Genomic DNA, 16,804 nt, shown 5'->3' on the forward strand with positions numbered 1-16,804 from the left:
GTGATAATCAATAAACTTGGTAAAGTTGCAGGATGCAAAATTAATGCACAGTAATCTCTTGCATTACTATACACTAACAATGAAAGATCAGAAAGAGAAATTAAAGAAACAATCCCATTCACCACTGCAACAAAAAGAATAAAATACCTAGGAATAAACCTACCTGAGGAGGTAAAAGACCTGTATTCAGGAAACAATAATACACTGAAGAAAGAAATGAAAGGTGACACAAAAGATGGAGAGATATACCATGTTCTTGGATTGGAAGAATCAATATTGTGAAAATGACTATACTACCCAAAGCAATGTACAGATTCAATGCAACCCCTATCAAATTACCAATGACATTTTTTACAGAACTAGAACAAAATATCTTAAAATTTGTATGGAGACACAAAAGACTCCTAATAACCAAAGCAGTCTTGAGGAAAAAAAACAGAGATGGAGATATCAAACTCCCTTACTTCAGACTATACTACAAAGCTACAGTAATCAAGACAATATGGTACTGGCACAAAAACAGAAATATAGATCAATACGACAGGATAGAAAGGTCAGAGATAAACCCATGCACCTATGGTCAACTAATCTATGACAAAGGAGGCAAGGATATACGACGGAGAAAAGACAGTCTCTTCAATAAGTGGTGCTGGGAAAAATGGACAGCTACATGCAAAAGAATGAAATTAGAACACTCCCTAACACCATACACAAAAATAAACTCAAAATGGATTAAAAACCTAAATGTAAGTCCAGACACTATAAAACTCTTAGAGGAAAACATAGAAAGAACACTCTTTGACATAAAGCACAGCAAGACCTTATTTGACCCACCTCCTAGAGTAATGGAAGTAAAAACAAAAATAAACAAATGGGACCTAATGAAACTTAAAGCTTTTGCACAACAAAGGAAGCTATAAACAAGACGAAAAGACAACCCTCAAAATGGGAGAAAATATTTGCAAACAAATCAATGGACAAAGGATTAATCTCCCAAATATTAAACAGCTCAATATTAAAAAAGCAAACAACTCTATCAAAAAATGGGCAGAAGACCTAAATAGACATTTCTCCAAAGAAGAGATACAGATGGCCAAGAGGCACATGAAAAGCTGCTCAACGTCACTAATTATTAGAGAAATGCAAATCAAAACTACAACGAGTTATCACACCAGTTAGAATGGGCATCATCAGAAAATCTACAAACAACAAATGCTGGAGAGGGTGTGGAGAAAAGGGAACCCTCTTGCACTGTTGGTGGGAATATAAATTGATATAGCCACTATGGAGAACAGTATGGAAGTTCCTTAAAAAACTAAAAATAGAATTACCATATGACCCAGCAATCCCACTACTGGGATATACCCAGAGAAATCCATAATTCAAAAGGACACATGTACCCCAATATTCATTGCAGCACTGTTTACAATAGCCAGGTCATGGAAGCAACCTAAATGCCCATCAACAGACAAATGGATAAAGAAGCTGTGGTGCATATATACAATGAAATATTACTCAGCCATAAAAAGGAACGAAATTGGGTCATTTGTAGAGACATGGATGGACATAGAGACTGTCATAGAGAGTGAAGTAAGTCGGAAAGAGAAAAACAAATATCGTATATTAACACATATATGTGGAATCTAGAAAAGTTGTACAGATATACCAGGTTGCAAGGCAGAAATAGAGACACAGATGTAGAGAACACATGTCTGGACACCAAGTGGGGGAAGCAGTGGGGCTGGTGGTGGTGGGAAGAATTGTGAGATTGGGATTGACATGTATACACTAATATGTATAAAATAGATAAGTAATAAGAATCTGCTTATAACAATAAATAAATTAATTAAAATTTAAAAAGAATTAATCAATGAGAGACTATAGATAAAATGAAGTACAGCTGTGCTAACAGAGGCATTCTCAAAATTGAGTAGGAATCCACTAATTTGGAGATTTGCAGAGTAGAAAAGCCAACGCTTTCCAAACTCCCAACATCAAAAATATGCATGTCACCCCAAGTCTTTTTCATGATCTTTTCATTAAATACATTTTTTCTGGGAAAAAATAATTGTGTGGGCAACCTTTTGGAAAAAATATATCTTACCAAAATTAATTCAAGAAAAAATAGAAATTCAGCTAGAACCCCAAAGTTTCTTACCTAAAATTCTTGGAAAATTTTTTTGTTTGTTTTGAAATCAAAGTTTTTCAGATTTTAGAACATGATATGTTACATATATTTTATTTTATATGACATTGCCAGCAGGTAAATGCATAATAATTGGATTGCAAGACTTCAACTGTAGAGGGTTGGGCTGTACAATCATTAAATAATTTGAAAGAATATTCAAAAAATTACCTACAAAGAAAATATGAGGGCCAGTTTAAACACATAATTAAAGTGAAAAATAGTTGCTATCTTGCACATGTCTATGAGAGAATTTTTTTAAAACAAGGAACTTATCTTTACATTTTTTTAATGGCATGAGTTTAACCTTGCTGGCAAAACAGAAAATAACCATATGAAAATGAAACATTACAGGTTAACCTCTTTTGTATGTATAATGGGAACATCTTAAAGATAATATTAGTTAACCAAATCTAGTGACATAACAGTACAACCAAGTTGGTGTATTAAAGAAATGCAAGGCTAATTCAACATTAGAAAATTTATTAATGTGATGTAATTTATTGCATTTACAAATTAACGACAAAAGTAGGATCATCCCAATAGATGCATAAAATAATCATGAAAATCTTTCAGGAATTACAACAAAAAATACTTTAGCAACATAGGAACAGAAGAGAACTTTAATGTAATAAAATCTAGAGAAGAAAATAACATTTAATAGTAAAATGTTAAAAGCAATTCTCTTTTAAAAAAGAATAAGACAAGGATACCCACTGTCTTGATTTCTATTCAATATTGTTCTAAAGGGATTAGCCAGAATAAGAGGAAAGGAAAAGACATACTGTTTTGAAAAAGAAACAAAGATATCAGCATTCATAGATGTATGATCTCCAACACAGAAGCCCCAAAAGACTCTACAGACAGAATTAATTAGAGATTAGAAAACAGTAGCCAAATATCAGATAAATTCTATGGCATTTCCCTACACCAGAAAATCAGAGAAACTTTTATTTTAAAATATATGTTATCTATGAGTATAACCAAAAGTACAAGGTACTAAAAATAAATCTCACAAGATATGTAAAAGATCTTTCTCAGAAAATCAGAATACTTTATTGAAAGACACTAATAACCTAAATAAATTGCATTATATGCAAGGATAGGAAGAACCAGTAATGTAAAGGTGTAAACTCTCCAACAAAATAATTTAAAATTCAACGCAATTCCAGTTAAAATTTACACAAATTATTGTCGTGGAACTTGACCAGCTGATTCTTAGATAGGTGTGAAGGATTAAAGAGCAAGAATAGACAGGACAATTTTTGAAAGATAAGTTGTTGCGTTTTATCTAACAAATATCAAGATTTGATAGGAATCTCCAGAAATGAAGGCAATGTGATATTGTCACAGGGAAGAAAATAATAATCAATGATGAAAATCCTAACATATAAGGCAACTTATTTATGAGAGACATTGGAAATTAAAAAAATAATTTTAATAATTGAGGTAGAAAACCTAATTAAGGCACATGAACAATCAAAAGAGAGAGGAAAATAATACAAAAATAAATGTTATATATTAAGTAGTGCTCAGGGGTATGAAGAATATTAAATCAGAGTAAAAGATGTTAAAAGATGACAGCAAGAAAACACTAGTTAGATAGTGTAGTCAGGGAATGTTTCTCTGAGTAGTGAACTGAAATGAGAGAACAAGTTATGTAAATATATCTGGAAACATCAATAGTGAAGGACCTGAGGGAAAAGTGTTTTTGACAAGTTCAAGCAACAACAGGAAAACAGTGACAGAATGAGACAGAGAGTAGGTAATAGATGATGAGGTCAGAGGAGAATGTTGAGTGGGGGAGGGGTGCAGATCATATAAGACATTGAAGGTTCTGGGAAGAATTTTGGACTTATTCTAAGAGAGGAGGAAATTTATTGGTGGGTTTGAAGGAAATATACCTTAAGATCTGATATTTAAAATTTTTTTAAATTGTGATAAAATAAATATAACATTTACCCTCTTTTTTTTTTTTTTTTTTTGGGTAAAAGGAAAAATATCTTTATTGAGGAAGCTGGCAATCCTTGGGAGAAGGTAGACTCAACTCCCAAAGAACCAGCTCCCCATTGCCAGTCAGGGGGAAAGAGCTTTTAAAGGGGGATTTCAGGGGTGCACAGGTGGGTGGAGGGGGGATACATGCAGAATACCACAGTTAGCTCTGACAATCATCTTGAAATTAATTGGTCATGTGGTGGTCTGATCAGTGTCATCTTGATCGTTTTTTTGTTTCTATTTATTTATTTACTTACTCTGGATTTTATTTTATTTGTTTTTTTTATACAGCAGGTTCTTATTAGTTATCAATTTTATACGTATTAGTGTATATATGTCAATCCCAATCTCCCAATTCATCACACCACCACCACCCCCCAACATTTACCCTCTTAACCATTTTTTTTAAGTCTACACTTCAGTAGTGCTAAGTATATTCATATTGTTGTATAACAAATCTCCAGAACTTTTTCATCTTGCAAAACTGAAACTCTCTTCCTATTAAACAACGATTCTCCATTTCCCCCTCTCCTTAACTCCTGGCAGCCACCATCTACTTTCTGTTTCTATGAGTCTGACTACTCTAGATGCCTCATAGAAGTGCAATCACACAGTTTTTGTGACTGGCTTATTTCATTTAGACTAATGTGCTCAAGGTTCATCCTTGTTGTAGCGTATGTCAGAATCCCCTTCCTTTTTAAGGTTGAATTATATTTCTTTGTCAGTATATACCATATTTTGTAAATCCATTCATCCATCAATGGATATTTGGACAATAAACTTCTACCTAGTGTCTACTGTGAATGATGCCGCTATGAACATGGGTATATGCGTATCTCTTTGAGATCCTACTTCCAACTCTTTTAGATATATAACCAGAAATAGAATTACTGGAGCTGATCTGACTTATTTTAAAAGGATCATTTTCTTGCTGTATGTAGAAAGACAAGGTGAAAGCAGGGGACCAGTATGACGGCTATCCCAAAATCCAACACAGTGATGATGTTGTTTTGGGCTAGAACTCTAATGGTGTAGGTGGTGGTAAAAATGGTCAGATTCTGGTAGAGTCAATTAAATGTGTCTCTGGATTAGAAGTGGGGTCTTAGAGAAAGAGAGGAGTCCTGATGACTCTAAGTGGTTGGCTTGAGCAATTACTGGAAAGAGGCAGAAAAGGGGAATATTAGGGGATGTTCACTCTAGAGTGTGGGGATGATCAAGAACATGGTTGGGTATTAAAGTGGACATATCAAATAGTCAATTGTGTATTTCTCTTTAATTGACAGCAAAGTTAAGGGCCAAAGCTATAAATTTGGGTATTGTCCTCGGTGTGTAGGTGGTATTTTAAGGTGAAATCCCCTAGTGAGTGAGTACAATCCTCCTTAGGTATTTGTGGGGGTGTTGGCTCCAGGACCCACATGGATACAAAAATCCACAGATGCTCAAGACCCTTATATAAAATGGCATAGTATTTGCATATAACTTATGCACATCTTCCCATATACTTTAAAGCATCTCGTAATTACTTATAATACCTAATACAATGTAAATGCTATGTAAATAGTTGCCAGTATGTGGCAAATTCAAGTTTCGCTTATTGGAAGTTTCTGGAACTTATTTTTTGAATATTTTCCATCACGGTTGAATCTGCAGATACGGAATCTGCGAATATGGAAAGCCTACTGTATAGATGGAGAAAAGAAGATGTTCAAAGACTGAGCGCTTGAGCTAGCTGACATTTAGAGGCTGAGAAGAGGAGAATAATCTGGCATAAGAGTGAGAGAAGAAAGGGCAGTGAAGGATAAGAGAAGCAAGGTGAGTGATGTGCCTTGGAAATCAAAAGAAGAAAACTATTATATCAAAGAGGTAATGATAAAACATTTTGAAAGCTGATGACATCAAAGTAGTTAGAAGAAATTAAAAATGGCCTTTACACACATGAAATAAGTTAATTGTACTTAATTAAAGGAAATGAAATTTCAAATTACATTGAGATACCACCTATTATCTATCAGGTTGGTAAGCATCGAAAATTTTGACAACATTCCCTGATGCAGAAGCTGTGAAGAAACAAATACTCATATTGGTGGTGGGAATGAAAAATGTTCTAGCCCCTATAGGGAGAAATTGAGCAATAATTAGCAAAATAATATATGCATTTATACTTGACCCAGTCATATCTAGGAAACCATTCAAAAAATGCTCTGGGAAGAAATCATAAAATGTATGACCAGAGACTAATTTTCAATGCCATTTAAGAAAAAAAAAAAAACAACCTACCACCCAGGAGAGAACTGCTCTATTTAAAAGAGAAAAAACCAAAAAACTAAAAGCCCTATCTGGATTCTACTTAGAATAAAGCAACAATACAAACACAATTTTTAGATAATTGGGGAAATTTGGTTGTAGACTGGATATTATTTTATTTTGTTCTTAATTTTGTTACTGTTTCTTCTGCTAGATGAGATCATGTATTTTGGGGTTTTGGCAGGAAAATGTTTATTTTTTTTAGAGCTGCATATTGAATAGTGATAAATTTGGGAATTTGCTTTAACATATTTTGGCTTCACAAGCTATACATATTTTAGCAAATGAAAAAAGAGAAATGTGACAAAATCTTGACAGTGGTTAAATTTGAGTGATGGGTGAAGGGCATTGTTTGAATATATAAGGGCTTAGCATTATGTGTTCGAGGTTCAGCCATGTTTGTGGCATATGGCAGGATTTCCTTCTTTTTAAAGACTGAATAATATTCCACTTTATATATACATCACATTTTCTTTATTCATCCATCCATCAGTGGACATTTACATTGTTTCCAGATCTTGGCTGTTGTGAATGAACATGAAAGTGTAGATACCTCTTTAAGATCCTGATTTACCCCCTTTGGATGTATACCCAGAATGAGATTTCTGGATCATATTGTAGTTCTATCTTTAATTTTTTTTGGAAACTTCATACTGTTTTCCATAGCAGCTGCATCATTTTACATTCCCTCCAAAAGTGTACAAGTAACAGAAGAACATATACTGCATGATTACACTTATAAGAGGTATCTGAAAAAATCAAACTCATAGAAACGGGAGTAGAATGGTGGTCTTCACCATTCTCCAGATGGTGGTTTCCAGAGACTGAAGGGAGGGGGAAATGAAGAGCTGCTGTTTAACAGTAAAAAGATTCAGTTATGCAAAATGAATAAGTTCTAGAGATCTGATATACAACATTTTCCTGTAGTGAACAATATTGTATCATGCACTTAAAAATTTGTTAAGAGAATAGATCTCATGTTAAGTGTTCTTACTACAAAACAAATTAAAAAAAGAATGTGTTTTAAAAATATATGTAAAGGCTACATGGGGTTTCATTGTATTATTCTTTCTACTTTTGTGTATGTGTGAAAAATTAATAATAATTTTTAAATCTGCTGATACTAAGTAATAAGAGGACAAAATGACTCTTGGCATTGCCATTGCAGTGGTGACTTTCAAAGAAGCTCACAGTGGTTTATGTACAACCAAAAGAAATTAGGCCAAGACGAATTATCAACAGAGACAACAGGTGAGTCTTTGGAAGAACGATGTAGAGGGGAGTAAAGAAACGGAGAATGATATAGAGTGACATGTGAGATCAAATTCTGTTTTAAAATTTTTTTCAGTTGAATTATTTCAACATGATTTGATGGAGTCAGATTATTCTCTCCCCAATAAGAAAGTGTAGTCAGAAGTTCTCTTCTAAAACATGTAATTAGGATGAGTAGGGTTAGAGAAATTGAAAAAGATAAATTTTTGTGTTTATCTCAAACAGGAATGGTTTTACCAATAGGGCCAAAATACCTAAAACCCCTCAGGCAAAATACTTTCATCCCTGGACCCTTGGAAATTGCAATGCCTCTACTGTTATTCTTTCTCTAGTTTTCCTTAGGTTATCAATCGTTTTCTGTTTGACACATTCTTTCTTTAAATACATGAATACTTTCAATTTTGTCCAGAATGTCTTTACTTCAGAGTACTGTTTCACTGGGAGACTTTGCATAACTCTTCTTTGTACCATTATGAGTTAATCTCAACTGTAACTCTCCAAGAGTGATATTAGTTTCTTTAAAAATAATAGCACAGTAATTACTTCTTAGTTCTTCAAGAAGGCTTTATTTAGTTCTTTAAGAACACTTTATAGAACTGTATTAAGATTTACTATAGTGTAATGAGCTGTTTATATTTTGAGATCACATATTCACATTTATAAGACAAATATTTCAAAAAAAGTCTTATATATATGATCAAATCTCCAGGGACAATATCAGACCTAATTCTCACAACTCATATAGAAGTGAAGTTGATATACTCTTTAAAATGTGTTAGATGGCTCAAAAAATTGCCCTTATTTTGACAAAGCCTGCAGCATTAAAGTTGCATTTGCAAAGATTGACTATAATTTTTTTGTCAAATGTAGTGGTAGGAAAAAATAAATATTTTAAAACAAATATTTCTGTATAATTTTAATAACAGTGAACAATTATGCAAAATTTAACATTTGATTTATTCCCTCATAACACATCAGTCTTCATTGTCCCAGGAATTTCCATCTCCATTTTTATAACTGATGAGGCCCAGGACCTTGGGATGATCTTTAATATTTCTCTTTCTTTCATACCCTACATTTAGCCATCACAAAACACACTGACTGTACATGCAAGAGATATCTGGAACCCTACCACTTCTCCTCACCACTTTCTCTCTCATGCTGGTCCACACCTCCACTAAATCTTGCCCAGGTTGCTGCAGTAGGCTCCCACTGGTCTCTCTGCTTTTGTTTTTACTCTTCCCCCAATAATGTAATGCGACACAGCAGCCAGAGCGATCCCTTTAAAACTGAACATCAGATAATGTTACTTCTCTGCTCAAAATAACTCTATGAACTATTTCTCTCAGAGAAAAACCAAATTGTTTAAAATGGTCTACAAAGTCATTCATGATCTAGCCCACCTCCAAACCATCCCCCTTCTCCTACCACACTTACACTCACTTACTAAGCCACAGCCACAAGGAGCTCTTAACTTTTTCTCAATACAGCAAACAATCCTACCGATGGACTTTGCACTTGCTGTTCCCTCTGTCTAGAATGCTCTTTCCCAGAAACCTGGCATATTCTCTCCCTCATCAATTATATCTCTGCTCTAATGTCTTGCTATCAGAATACTGTACATTTCCTGCCTCAGACCTGGAATCAGCCAGTTATCCAAGTAGCCCTGGTTCCTTTTAGTGGGAAATGGTATTTAGAGATCACAGTTTGAGAAAAGGGGTTTCACTCCTGATGGGTTGATCATGGTTTCAAGAATTTTCCAGTGAACAGAACTAGAAAATATATGAGTGTTCTATCTATCATCTATCTATCTATCTATCTATCATCTATCTATCTATCTATCTATCTATCTATCATCTATCTATCATCTATCTAATCTATCATCTATCTATATGAACGTATACACATATGTAGACAAAGCCATAGATATGTATATATTTTAAAAATAAAGCATCTTTTGATTTTACCTGAAATTCCTATTGATATTCAGTAAATCTTAACCTCTACCTTTTTACATACATACCTCCTCTCCCCCACATTGGATGTCTTGAATTGTAAGGATACTGGGGATGATAAAATTAGAATTGTTTATTTTATGGTACATTACATACAGAGTACATTTAGATAGTAATAGCAACATTAGCACCAATTTAGTTTAAAAAAGTCATTTTTGCAAATGCTCTCCTCATTCTCTATGATTTATTCACAGTTTTATTGTACCCATCGTCAGAACATGCTGCTGATATATTTTATACTCTCACCTTTAAAGCCTACATTAATTTTGATTCTATAGGTAAATCACTACGTCTATAATTCTTATCATCATTAACATCAAAGTTTTTGCAGTCATTTTGGTTGTCTGAAGCTGATTCTTTAATAGATTTTAAGTGAAGGCTCATGGGGAAAACATTTCTTGAGATCTTGCATGCTGATGACAAATCTTCTGTAACCTTTATACTTGAAATTGTTGACTGAAAAAAAATACACAACCTGAAAGTTAAGAATTATGTTTTATTTGGTGGACAAAACTGAGGACTTAAGCCCGGGGTGCAGGTCCTCAGATAGCTCTGAGAGACTGCTCCAAAGAGGTAATGGAGGAGACAGGATATATAGGTGTTTTTGCAACAAAGAACACCAAAACAAACAAACAAACAAAAATCAAAAGATTACTCTTAAAGAGAACAGATATCTCAAGATAAGAAATTAGCACTTTTCTAGGTATGGGAAGTTACAAAATTCTGGCCTTATTGAAATCATTCCTTTGATATGTACCTCAGCTATCTGTGGCCAGTATCCTGTGTTTTCCCATCCTAAGCCTCTTCAGGGTGCACCATTTGGGGGTGGCTGCAGTGGCTTATGGCTCAATGGCAGCATCCTGTTTCTATCCTGAGTTCCCTCAGGGCTCACTTTTGGGACAGCTGTAATGTGATGGCTTGATGGCTGCAACATCCTTTGTTTACTGATATGGCAGGCAACATTTTTCACTCACAAAAGTAATGTGAAGAGATAGATGGCATAGTTGGAGGACTTGGAACTCACTTCTCCCCATGAACACATCAAAAATACACATACGCATGGAACATTCTCACTGAAAACTAACTGGAAACTGACAGAAAGACTCCTGTACAACCAAGGTTGTAAGAAAGATTCACATGGAATTGGGAAGGAAGGGAGGAGAAGAAATCAGGTAAGGATTTGTGTGTCTGGGAGGGCTCTTAGAAGGAAAGGGAGATCACAGGGGTGTGTAACTGCCCTGACGAGGGAACAGGCTGAGCCACATGTGGGGTGCCCACAGCCATGGAGTCTGATGCAGGGAATATGAGCCCCCTTGTTTGATTGGTGGGCCAGTGGGACTAACAGGACAGTTGTGGGAAGCTTGCACTCACTTGTGAGGAGCACATGCACACTGACTTGTTCCAGAGGTGGGGCAGAGATGGTGGATTGAAAATGCTTCAGTGGCTGCCCAGTTTCCTGCAACCACCGATCATACACCCTAGCCTAAGCTGAGCAAATGTTCCAGCCCTGTTTACTTCATGTCACAGGTCTACACTGGAGCAAGGGCTGCCAAGACTGAGGATAGAGTTTGGCCATGGGACACACTTAGACCCAAAGCAGTGTCTGAGTGGGGAAGGGGTAGCCATTACTGGTACTTGCATGGGCAGTGCATCAGAGGCAGCCTGAGCCTCTGTCTGTGGCTAGACCACCACAGCCTTTACCCATCACAAGCCAAGAGCTCACACAGACCCCTCTTGTTCCAGCACTGCTCCCCTCTGGGGCAGGGGTGCTGGTGTTGGGAGAGGGGAAAGCACACATTTGAAGGGAACAGAGCCAACTTGGACCTGACGCTAAGGTCTTCTGCTCCAGCAACTTGGGATCTGCACCTGCTCCTGATAAGGTGGTGATGGCCACTGAGCAGAGGGAAACCCCACCTCACACATGGCTCTGGGCCCTAGTCCCTCCTCCAGCCCCACCTCCTACTAATGTAATAGTTGCCAGCACTCCCTGAGGAAAGACATAACTTGTGTTCACATGAAATCCAGATCTCCCACCAAAGCCTGAGAACACGCAGACTATATAGGTATGCTCCCACATAAGGACACTGCTTCAAGAATGGAATGGGTAACTCTTTCACCTAAAAAAGTTAAGCAAAGTGAGAAAACAGGAACTGGCCTCAATTGAAAGAGCAAAAGAAAACCTTTGAAAAAATAAATTACTAAACAAACTTAAATAATTTACCAGATAAAGAATTCAAAGCACTAGAAATAAAGATGCTGAGTCAGAGAAAAGAATATATGAATACAGTGAGAATTTTAACAAGGAACTAGAAAATATAAAAAAAAAAACAGTCATAACAAGAATACAATAAATGAAATGATAAAAACACTAGAAGGACAGCTGACTACGTGATACAGAGGAACACATGAATGATCTGAAATATAGAATAATGGAAATCATCAATTCAGAAGAGCAAAAAGAAAAACAAATCAAAAAAATGAGAACAGTTTAAGAGATCTCTGGGATAACATCAAGTGTATCAACATTCACATTATAGGGGTCCCAGAAGGTTAAGATGGATAGAAGAGGTTGGAAAATGTATTTGATAAAATTATGGCTGGAAACATCCCAAACCTAAAAAGGAACAGATATCCAGGTATAGGAAGAACAGAGGTCCCAAATAAGATGAATCCAAATGGACCAACACCATAATTTTATCATAATTAAAATGGAGAGAGTTAAAGAGAGAATTCTAAAGGCAGTAAGAGAAAAACAGTCATATACAAGGTAACCCCCACAAGGTTATCAGTTGATTTTTCTACAGAAACTTTGCAGACCAGAAGAGACTGGCATGATATATTCAAAATGCTGAAAGGGAAAACCTGCAACCTAGGATACTCTGCTTAGCAAGATTATCATTTAAAATTAAAGGGGATAAGCATGAAGATGTAAAATAGGACATCAAAAATACAGTGTGGGGAAGCAGAGCAAAAAATGTAGGTCTTTAAGATTGTGTTTGAATTTAAAGTAGATATAGTTATAGGTCAACATATATGAACCCCATGGTAACCACAAATCAAAAACGTACAATAGATACACAAAAACCAAAAAGAAAGGAACACAAGCATAACACTACAGAAAATCATCAAACAAACAAAAAGGGAAGAAACAAAAGAAGAACTGAGTAGAGAACTACAAAACAACTGGAAAACAAGTAATAATATGGCAATAAGTATATACCTATCAATAATTAATTTACATGTCAATGGACTAAATGCTCCAGTTAAAAGGCATAAGGTGACTGATTGGATTAAAAACAAGACCCATGTATATACTGCTATCATGAGACTCACTTCAGAGCTAAAGACACACACAGATGGAAAAAGATATTTCATGCAAACAGAAACAATAAGAAAGCAGCAGTAGCAATATTCATATCAGACAAAATAGACTTTAAAACAAAGTTTTTAACAAAAGACAAATCAGGCATTATATAATGATAAAAGAATCAGTATGAGAAGAGGATATTACACTTGTTCACATATATGCACCAAATACAAGAGCACCTAAATATATAAAGCAAATACAAGCAGATATAAAGGGAGAAATGGAAATTTCTAGAAACGTATAGCCTGCCAAAACTGAGTAAAGAAGAAACAAACAATTTGAAGAGACTGTTCACTAGAAGTGAAATAGAATCTATAAAACAAAACAAAACAACACAAACACACACACACACACACACACACACACACACACACACACACACACACACACACACAAAATCTCCCAGAGATCAACATTTCAGACCCAGATGGCTTCACTGGGGAATTTTACCAAACATATGAAGAAGAACTTAGACCTATCCTGCTCAAACTGTTCCCAAAAATTGAAGAGGAGAAAATATTCCAAAATTCATCCCACAAAGCAACCATTATCCTGATGCCAAAATCAGACAAAGACACCACAAAAAAGAAAAAAAAATAATTAAGGGCCAATATCTTTGATGAATATAGATGCAAAAATCCTCAACAAAATATTAGCAAACTGAATTCAACTATATATTAAAAGGATCATATAATATGATCAAATAGGATTTATTCCAGGGATGCAAGGATGGTTCAATATTTGCAAATCAATCAATGTGATAAACCACATTTACAAAAGAAAGGATAAAAATCACACGATCATCTCAATAGACTCAAAAAAAGCATTTGACAAAATTCAACATCCATTCATATTAAAAACTCTCATTAAAGTTGGTGTAGAGGGAACATATTTCAACATAATAAAGGCCATTTATGTCAAAACCATAGCTAACATCATATTCAACAGTGAAAGACTGAATGCCTTTCCTCTAAAATCAGGAACAAGACAAGTATGCCTAATCTCACCACTTACATTTAACAAAGTAGTGGAAGTCCTAGCCTTAGCAATCAGACACCAAAAAGGAATAAAAAGCATCCAAATTGGAAAGGATGAAGTAAATTTGTCACTATTTGCAGATGACATGACACTATATGTAGAAAATCCTAAAGTCGCAACCAAAGAAAATACTAAAACTAATAAATGAATTCAGTAAAATTGCAAGATACAAGATTAACATACAGAAATCTGTTGTTTTTCTATATGCTGATAATGAACTTAGAGAAAAAGAAAGTTTAAAAAAATCCAGCTTAAAATATAAAATACCTAGGAATAAACTTAACCAAGGAGGTGAAGGATTTATACTCCGAAAATTCTAAAACTTTGAGTAAGGAAATTGAAGGTGATACAATGAAATGGAAAGATGTCTTGTGTTCTTGGATTGGAAGAATTAATATTGTTAAACTATCCATAGTACCCAAAGCAATCTACAGATTTAACACAATCCATATCAAAATACCTGGGACATTTTTTTCAGAACTAGAACAAATGAACTTATTCATAATGAAGTACAGAAAACCCTGAATTGCCAAAGCAATTCTTGAGAAAAAAGAACAAAGCTGTAGGTATCAACTCCCTGACTTCGGACTATACTACTAAGCTACAGTAATCAAAACAACATGGCACTGGTGCATAAACAGAATTATAGATCAATAGAACAGAATAGAGAGCCTGGAAATAAACCCATGCACCTGTGTTCATTTAATCTAAATAAAGGAGGCAAGGATAAACAATGGAGAAAAAAACTCTTCTGTAAGTGGTGCTGGGGAAACTGGATAGCTACGTGTTAAAGAATGAGATTAGAACATTTCCTCATACCATATACAAAAATAAACTCAAAATGGATTAAAGACTTAAATGTAAGACCTGAAAATCATAAAACGCCTAGAAGATAACATAGACAGAACACTCTTTGACAGAACTCATAGCAATATTCTCTTGGATCTGTCTCCTAAGGCAAAAGAAATAAAAGCAAAAATTTAAAAAATGAGACTTAATTATACTTAAAAGCTTTTACACAGGAAAGGAAATTATTAACAAAATTTAAAGATAGTCTACCAAATGGGAGAAAATATTTGCAAATGATATGACCAAAAAGAGTTAAGATCCAAAATATATAAATAACTCAAACAACTCAATATCAAAAAAATAACCCAATTCAAAAATGGGCCAAAGACCTGAATAGACATTTTTCCAAGGAGGACATGCAGTTGGCCAACAGGCACATGAAAAGTTGTTCAACATCACTAACCATCAGGGAAATGCAAATCAAAACCACAATGAGATATCACCTCACACCTGTCGGACGGGGTATCATGAAAAAGTCTCCAAATAACAAATGCTGGTGAGGATGTGGAGAAAAGGAAACCCTTGTTCAGTGTTGGTGGGAATGTAAGTTGGTGCAGCAGCTGTGGAAAACAGTATGGAGGTTCCTAAAGAATCTAAAAAGAAAACTACCATATGATCCAGCAATTCCATTCCTGGGTATATATCTGAAAAAAATAAATAAATAAAACACTAATTCAAAAAGATACTTGCACCCCAATGTTCATAACAGCATTATTATTATACAATAGCCATGATGTGGAAGCAATCCATGTGTCCATCAACAGATGAAAAGATAAAGAAAATGTGCATACACACACACACACACACACACACACACACACACACACACACACACACACACAGGAATATTACTCAGTCATAAAAAAGAATGAAATTCTGCCATTTGCAACAAAGTGGATGGATCTAAGGAATATTATGCTTGGTGAAAAAGTCAGAGAAAGCCAAATACTGTATGTTGTCACTTGTATGTGGAATCTGAACAATAAAACACACAAATGTATACAATAAAACAGAAACAGATTCACAGACATAAAAAACAAACTAGTGGATACCAGTGGGGATAGGGTAATGGGAGGGGCAAGATAGTAGTATGGGATTAAGAGATACAAACTATTATGTATAAAATACATAAGCAATGGGCATATATTTTAAACACAGGGAAATATATCCCTTATTTTGTAATAACTTCAAATGGAGTATAATCTACAAAAATATTGAGTCCATATGTTGTACACCTGAAACTAATATAATATTGTAAAGCAACTATACTCACCCAGAAAAGAGGTATCCTTAAATTTATATAGCACAACAGAAAATCTAGATTATATTCATCATATTAATCAACATGAAAGTAAAAGTTAAATGAAAAGATTGAAATAAATAGAATAACAGTTGTTATTATCTAGGATTGTTGATATTATAAAGTTACAAAGAACACATTACTTTAGAAAAAAAAAAGTAAGGTAATGTTGTTCTTAAGTAGAGAGTACTCATGTTTCCTAACCAAGTCTATAACATGATTTCTGTAATTTAGGTTGATTTCCTTAAAGATTTACTTTTCAAAATTACCTAATTTCTGTGCAAATTCTCCTTCAAGCACTTAGTGCTACTGAGAGACACACAATTCGTGATGATTTTTAATATTTTAAGACATTTAAAACCATGCTGGATGAAAATTCTTTATGAAATCTGATGTGAAAACATATGGATTGTTTTCTTATTTTAACAACAGCCAAAATTTGCCAATATCATATGGTAGTCAGCTTTGATACCTTATCA

This window comes from Balaenoptera borealis (genome assembly GCF_965194805.1).
Source record: "Balaenoptera borealis genome assembly, chromosome: 17".
NCBI lineage: Eukaryota > Metazoa > Chordata > Mammalia > Artiodactyla > Balaenopteridae > Balaenoptera > Balaenoptera borealis.